The sequence below is a fragment of the Lissotriton vulgaris genome, chromosome 12, assembly GCF_964263255.1.
Source record: "Lissotriton vulgaris chromosome 12, aLisVul1.2, whole genome shotgun sequence".
NCBI lineage: Eukaryota > Metazoa > Chordata > Amphibia > Caudata > Salamandridae > Lissotriton > Lissotriton vulgaris.
In genome coordinates this window covers 726,140,466-726,147,766 of record NC_141700.1, presented here as the reverse complement: position 1 = coordinate 726,147,766, position 7,301 = coordinate 726,140,466, and the positions used below count along the sequence as shown (strand labels likewise).

Here is a 7,301-nt window from a genome sequence, read left to right as displayed (position 1 = left end):
GTTTTAATCTTTGCCCTTGTGGTCAATGGCTTTTTAGAATCCTACAGGTTGTCTCGTAAATGTTAATGAGGAAATGTTAGTGCACAGTGCAGGCTAAGCACATTATTGGACGGATGCCAACACAAGTCAATTTTGTCAATTCCGGCCTCTCAGGAACTGTGCGATTCTCTGGCCTCTGCATTTGAGGAGAAAATCAGGACAATTTTGAATGGACTTTTGGCTTCCGGTCAGCCTGGCCCGTTACTGCCTTTCTCCTCAGAATCTTTCTATTCTTTGGATTCTGAGTGGGCCGACGACAAGGAAGGGCAACCTCAGCTGTCCTGTTTTCCCATCCCCTCTTTGAAGGAATTTTGCGTACTGGCCAATGGCGTCTCCTCAGGTTCACCACTTGACCCAATGCCACATAAGATCTGGAAGCCATTCCAGGCAGAGCTGTTTCCTCCGCTTTACACCATCTGCTGTCAGTCGTTGGCTACAGCTTCAGTCCCAGACAGTTGGAAGTTGGCCGTAGTAACACCTTTGCTAAAAAAGGCTTCTTTGGACCCTCTATGTCCGGCCAATTACAGGCCCATTTCGCTTTTACCATTACCGATAAAAATCATAGAGAATCTGGTCACAAGAGCCTTATCCAACTTCCTTGAAATCTACTCTTGTCTGGATGTAGCCCAATTTGGCTTTAGGCCGGCCCATGGTACTGAGAACGCCTTGGTCGCCGTGTTGGATGATCTGCGAACGCGTGTCGACATGGGTAAGGCAGCATTTTAGGTGCTGCTTGACATGTCGGCCGTGTTCGACACGGTGGACCACGCTGTTTTACTGGGCCGCCTTCGGAGAGCAGGTGTAACCGGCCTGGCTTTAAGCTGGTTAACATCCTATCTCTGCAACAGACAGCAAGCTGTGGCGTTGCCACCGTTTCGATTAGCCGTGCATCAGGTGAATCAGGGTGTACCTCAGGGGTCAGCGATCAGTCCGATCCTCTTCAACCTATACCTCCGACCCATAATAAGTTTGATAAAGTAATTCGGCATATCAGTCATCAATTATGCCGATGACACTCAACTGATCTTTTCATTTGAGGGCAAAGAGACAGTCTCGATGGACACCTTTCACCGGTGCATGTCGGCAACAGCAGAATGGCTACAACTCAATTCGCTTCAATTCAACGGGTCGAAAACCGAGGTTCTTCACTGCTCCCTGGATCGGCTTCCTCGCCCGCTGCCGGACGACTTTTGGCCAGCCTCTATCTTGGGCACGGTGACCGCTGCCGAGTCGGCTCGCAACTTAGGGGCCTTTTTTGAGCCTAGCATGCAGCTTGACGCCTCTGTCAACAGGACCATGGCGACTTGTATGGGCTTGCTTCGAGCCTTACGGAAAATCTTGCCGTTACTTCCTCTAGGAGCCAGGGCAGAAGTGGTGCGTAGTACCATCCTCAGTAAGTTAGACCACTGCAACGCACTGCTTCTGGGGGCTCCCAATATCCTGGAATCAAAGTTACAGAGGATTCAAAATATGGCAGCCAAATTGGCTTTATCTCACCCACGTTCTGCATCATCATCAGCAGCACTCTCTGATCTCCACTGGCTACCTGTCCAGCAGCGGATTCTTTTTAAGGCCTCATGCCTTGTTTTCAGGGCTTTGCATGGACTGGGACCAACGCTGCTTCAATATCTTTTCTCCTGGTACCAAGCCGCTAGACCCCTGAGGTCTTCTTCGGCGTTCCTGGTGATGGTCCCCAAGATCAACAGAGTGAGGATGGGCGGCCGTGCCTTCAGCTTTGCGGCCGCCAAATTGTGGAACACCTTACCTCTGTCGCTGAGGAGTAGGCAAGATCTGATTTCCTTCAAGAAGGATCTTAAAACCCACCTCTTTCCAAGAGCAATGTAGTGTATCACATCTGATGGATTGTTATGGTCACAGCGCCAGGATACCCTTTGGGTGGCAGTTGCGCTTAACAAGTATACATACATACATACATACATACATAGCGGGGATTTGTACGCCCTGTAATGTTATGAGTTCGATTATTCTTGAGGCCCCTGGCAGCGCCTTTAGGGGGGGCTGCCCTGCCTCGGTGTGTTTGTGGCATGCATGGCTGAGCGCGATGCAGCGGAGGAACAGGAAAGAGTGGCACACTTGCTTTTCCCCTGCATTCTTATTCATGAGCCTCAGTAGCAAGAATGATCATGCCGACAGTGACAAGGAAATCAGTTATGACTCTGAAATCGGCTTATTTGCAAAGGGTTAGCTGCAATGCCCAGTGACGACGAGTGAGCAGTCTCTTGAATGGGTTAGCACACATCTTAACGCTGCGTGAGGGCACCCAGGAGACACATTGTCTAGCTACTGGATTAGTGACGGCCTTAGTGTCAGTGAGGCTTGTTTGTTTTGGGATTTGTCCCCAGTCACCACCTGCTTTTCTACTGGATGATCTGCGTGATGCGTCTGGGCGCCGCTAGGCACACGAGGTGGTAATTGTAATCGCAGAAGGGTCTGTGGGGCCATGCGTTATGTAATTGGTGATGCCTCAGTTGGGCATGAGGTACTTATGATATGCGCCCTGCCACAAGTGTTAGTAGGGTACACTGCTGATTGAGTGGATGCATAAGGTGTTATGCTAAGTACAGTTCCTACCAGCAACTACGGGGTTGTTAAATGAGCTGTAGGTCATTGGCCCGATTGACCCAGTGAGTTAGGTAATCCCTGTGATGTCATGAAGGGTTTGGTAGAACAGGGTAATAGGGACAGATGGAACTAATTTTCCCTTACATGGACGATACGATGGGTAATTAAAATAACCTGGTATGGAGTCTCTTCGGTAGGGTGCATAGTGTGTCACTATAGGAGTGCGGTTGGCACATTACATTGGCGTGGCCTCTAGGATAAGCCGAAGTCTCTACCTAACCACCTACGGGGTGGCATGTGTCAGCTTAAGTGTGTACTCCCTCCTCCTATCTAAGCGGCGGGTTCAGCCAGGCTTAGGTGCATACCCTAGCCAGCCAGAAACTCCATTTACAACATTGGTAGAGAATGCCTAGGAGTTGTTTGCAGTCCATTCGCAGACGCCCCACAGGGAGATGTTTTAGGCCACTAGGTTTGTGTAGGGCTCTGGTGTGGGAGCCTGGTGAAGAGCTAAGGTCAGGCTAGGATGTCTTGTGTTTTCACCACACTGTTGAGTCCCAGCCATGAGGGAATTGTATCAGGGTGAGCTAGCTGTGGGTCAGGAAGCTCCTAAGCATCAGTGGCACTGAGCAGCTGACAGCCAGATCTGGTATCCTATGCAAAGGGCATCTGTTGGATTAGAGCCCTACTCCGAGGTACTGCCTTAACTGCTTGGAGGTCTGTTTGGCACCACCTTTTTATGGAAACCATGGTCTAGCGGGCTGCTCTGAGCTGAGCGTTTGCAGGCGTTCAAACATGCATTTGCCACTAATTTACTCAGATAACTGGGACAAGAAGTAAGGCGGGCTGGATAACTTTCTTCTACCTGCATTGGCACATCATGTTCCCTTTTTCTTGTCTGCTCCCTGGTATACTAGCAGAAGTTTTGTAGGGCAAGACCTCACTAGGGGGGTGACTGGCTTTATGTATTGGACAAATCCAATATGTTTCACATTTACTAACGTGGGAAAGTTTTCAGCTGCTGGTGCATAGTTTATTCATATGCACAGTATTATTAATTAAATTAATCTCTGTACGTAGTAGTGCAACTACCAGGCGTTTACGCACCAAGGCATAGTGCAGTGGTGAGAGTTGCCATGCTGTAGGATATAAAGTTTAAATACGACTGCCAGGTCCCGCGGGAATGTCCGCGATTTGGCCCCTTTCGGGTTTCAATCAACCTTCCTTCCTCTGTGGTTGGTAAAATGTATATCAGGAGCAGGGTAAGAAAGATCTCTGATCTAGCTGCAACATACCTGCGGGAACACTTGCTCTTCAAAAATACACAAGCTTCATGCTCCAACAAGCGCTATACACAGATAGCTGGGAAAGGAAGTAAGGCGGGCTGGATAATTTTGACTTCTCCCTTCAGTGGCACATCTTGTCAGGAGTCAAAGGTATTGCACTTCAGCCAGGCAATGTTAACACCCAGCCACTCCAAGCTGATTATTTAAGGTCATCTTGTGCCTCATATACACAGCCCAGTATTAGGCCCCTGGGTTGGTCAGCGTCATTAATCACTCAATTCAACTGAACAAGAGGTGTGACCATGGTTTACACTAGCAGAAGTTTGGGAATGCAAACTCCACCTAGGGGGGTGGCTGGCTGATTTTGATGGACTAGTCCAAAAGGTTTCACAGCAACTGCACGTAGAGAGTGTCAGTTACCTGTACATAGTTCTCGCAGATACACTGTATCATATTAATTTGAATCGCTTTAGTTGCAAGCAGTGGCGGTTCGTCCATTATGGGCGTTGGGGCGTTGCCCCACTAGCCAGATGACCGTCACTGTGCATTCGTGCACGCACCAAAGTACAAATATGAATCTTCTCAATCATGACACAATACCGGGAATACCGACAGTCATAATGATTTGGGTCGGACTCGGAGTCACAACAATAGTGTGACGTCATCGCGATCGTGGAAGGTGTGGGGGGCGGGCCTGTGGCAGGCTGGCAGCAGCAGCGTGGCAGGGAGGGCAGCAGCAGTGTGCACATTTAGGACAAGTCATTTTTATGACTTGCCCACGCCTGTGCACACACGCAGTAGCCCCTTCCCTCCTCCTCCTCCCCTAGCCGTCACACAGGCAGAGACCCGGGGGAGCCGGGTCTCATTATGGGCAGTATTAGCCCTGCTCTTTAGCCAATCCTGACGCAGTGGCGATGTTAATGCTGCACCAGGATTGGCTGAGTTACCGCGCTCTAGGATGGTGGTGCCGCCACGCGTGGGTGGGTGGCTGTGCTCAAAAGGGGGCGGGCTCTAGGAGGGGTGCTGCCAGATTATGTCCTCATTCCTCGTGTTTTCATGTGCTTTCACTTTTGGAACGTTACTCATGAAGCGGAAGCTGTGACTGAGCCCTTTCTCTGTGGACACCACTGATCTGGCGGATGTTAATGAGTCCTTAATAGTGAGTGAGAAGCTGGCCGACGTCACTGTGTACGGCAGCGGTGAGTGTAATGGCACAGCGAGTATCTGTAATTAACAGCCTGTCCCTTGCACTGCAGCAGGGGGCGGCAGGCGAGGGCCTGGGGTGGGGGTTCATACAGAAAAACAACGTCGTGCACACAGTCCGCTCCGCTCTGTATGTGCATATCACTATGGATAAGCGTGCGTGCAGAACGCACCCCCAATGTGTGCAAGTGTCTACAATTACCATCTGCCCCGCACTGCAGCTGGATTAGGGAAGGGAGGGGAGACTTCATACAGAAACAGCCGACCCCCCCCCAACCCCCACTGTGTGTGCGCCTGTTTGAGATCACATCTGTGAGTGCACGTGTCTGTAATTACAACCACCCCTGCACTGTAGCTATGGTATGGAGTAGTGCAGAGGGGGCCTTCATACAGTAGTACAGCCCGCGCAAGCCCCCTCTGCACGTCTGTATCAGACCGTGTGTCCTGCAGCTGTTATGACGTGTGTACGGGTCTAAAAAGTGCATGTTCTCGCGCGCCTCCATTCTCTGTAGATGTACATATGTATGTTTGTCTCCTTACACAGTAGATTATGGGTCCTATCACAATGCATATTTCGTTTGTGTGCGCTGTGTAGCTCTATCAAAATGTGTCTGCAAAACATATAGCGGTGTGTTCATAGGTAACCTATGTCATCTTGTTCGATGCAACACAGGCCCAAACGAATACAGGTTGGCACCTATGTTCACTTTAACTGCATTTACATGAGCCCCCTGGCTAGATTGGAGAGTTCCGCTATTTTCAGGCATCAAGTTAAGTGATAGAGTCGGCGCCAAGACTCGAGCAGCACATTGTGCCTTTTTTTCTCTCTCTAACCTCTGTTGCACTGCGTGCACAGTCTGTGTTTTTTACTTTCGGCAGTGCACATCCTATGCCCGTGTCTCGTGGTGTTTACCCCATGTCTGTCTCTGTCTCTTCAAAGCACATTGCGCACCTTCCTGCAGCGTGGCAGCCGGTAGCTGTCTCTTGGTACTTGTATTATCAGAAGGAGCTGCAAAGTGACGATATAATAAAACCATGGGGAGGAATCACACGTGGGCCTCTGTGGACACCAAAAGCGGTACAAAAGGGGGTGGTAATGGACGGAGCATCTGAACCAATCAAACACTCACACCCAGTCAAAAGATCTGGGTTTGATCCATCACCGTTCTTTAGCCCACTCTGCCACCCCAGTTCAGACATGGCTAGATGCAAATCAGTCTGACCCTGTGCCTCATGGGAACAGTCCAACCCGAACTGCCAAGCCATGCCTTTCCTGGACCGGAAACAAGCTTCCGAGGACCGGTTTCTGGGATTCCAGCCGTCTTCAGCCACCAGGCGCGCACAAACACTGAACATGGCACACATTCACCCCAGGGCAGCGCAATCAGCAGATCAGCAGAACATCTCCAACCTCCCGCCTTTGAAAACATCCTGCGTCAGTCAATAGTAGTACCTAAAAACACACAGATGGGAATATGAAAATACATTTACCTTGGTGACACTGTCGACCAAAACTATTTGTTCAATTAAAAAAAAAGCATTCCGTATCAGTCATGAAATAACTTCTCTAGTTCTATTCTTATGTTACATCTCGTCTGTGCAAGTGTCAAAATACCATAAACAAATATTTAAAAAGGAAAGTTATAGCTCCTTTTTTCGTGTCAAAAGAAGGACGTAATTATATTGGACGGCCGTTATGCAGCTCAGCCATACAGTGATAATTAATTGATGATAAATATTGAAAAATTTTCAGGATTTTGGTGTCATCCTTAGGCAGGGGCCATGCCAATCTCTATGGTTCCAATAAAGTAATTTTCAAACAATTCCTTACTAAGAGTGTCCATATCAAAGTAAAAACTGTGGGTATTACGCTTGTGGTACTTTCCTATCGAAAAAAACTAAGATTCTTAAAAGAAAATGTGGACGTAGGAAAAAACCTGCTTTACATCAATTGCATCGCAGGTGCACTATGTGTATGCAAGTTTTTAAAATGACATCCCTGCCCAGGCTGGTCGTACTGCTCAGCTGGCAAAACACGTGTGACTGCAAGACCTATAGGAACTACTATGGAGGAGATGAACTTCTGTTTAATTGCCATGGTGATGTTTAATACATTCGTAGGAAAGCAGTTAAAAGTGTCTCACTGAACTGGTTAATGTCTCATTCTGTGGTTAATTGTACCTCCTGAATCTA

At 48.8% G+C, this 7,301-nt stretch overlaps 1 pseudogene; it reads right to left on the bottom strand.

Annotated features, from left to right (window-relative positions):
- Positions 1-6,839: 6,839 nt before the first annotated feature.
- On the bottom strand, positions 6,840-6,933 carry LOC147678391 (U6 spliceosomal RNA; annotated as a pseudogene).
- Positions 6,934-7,301: the final 368 nt, after the last annotated feature.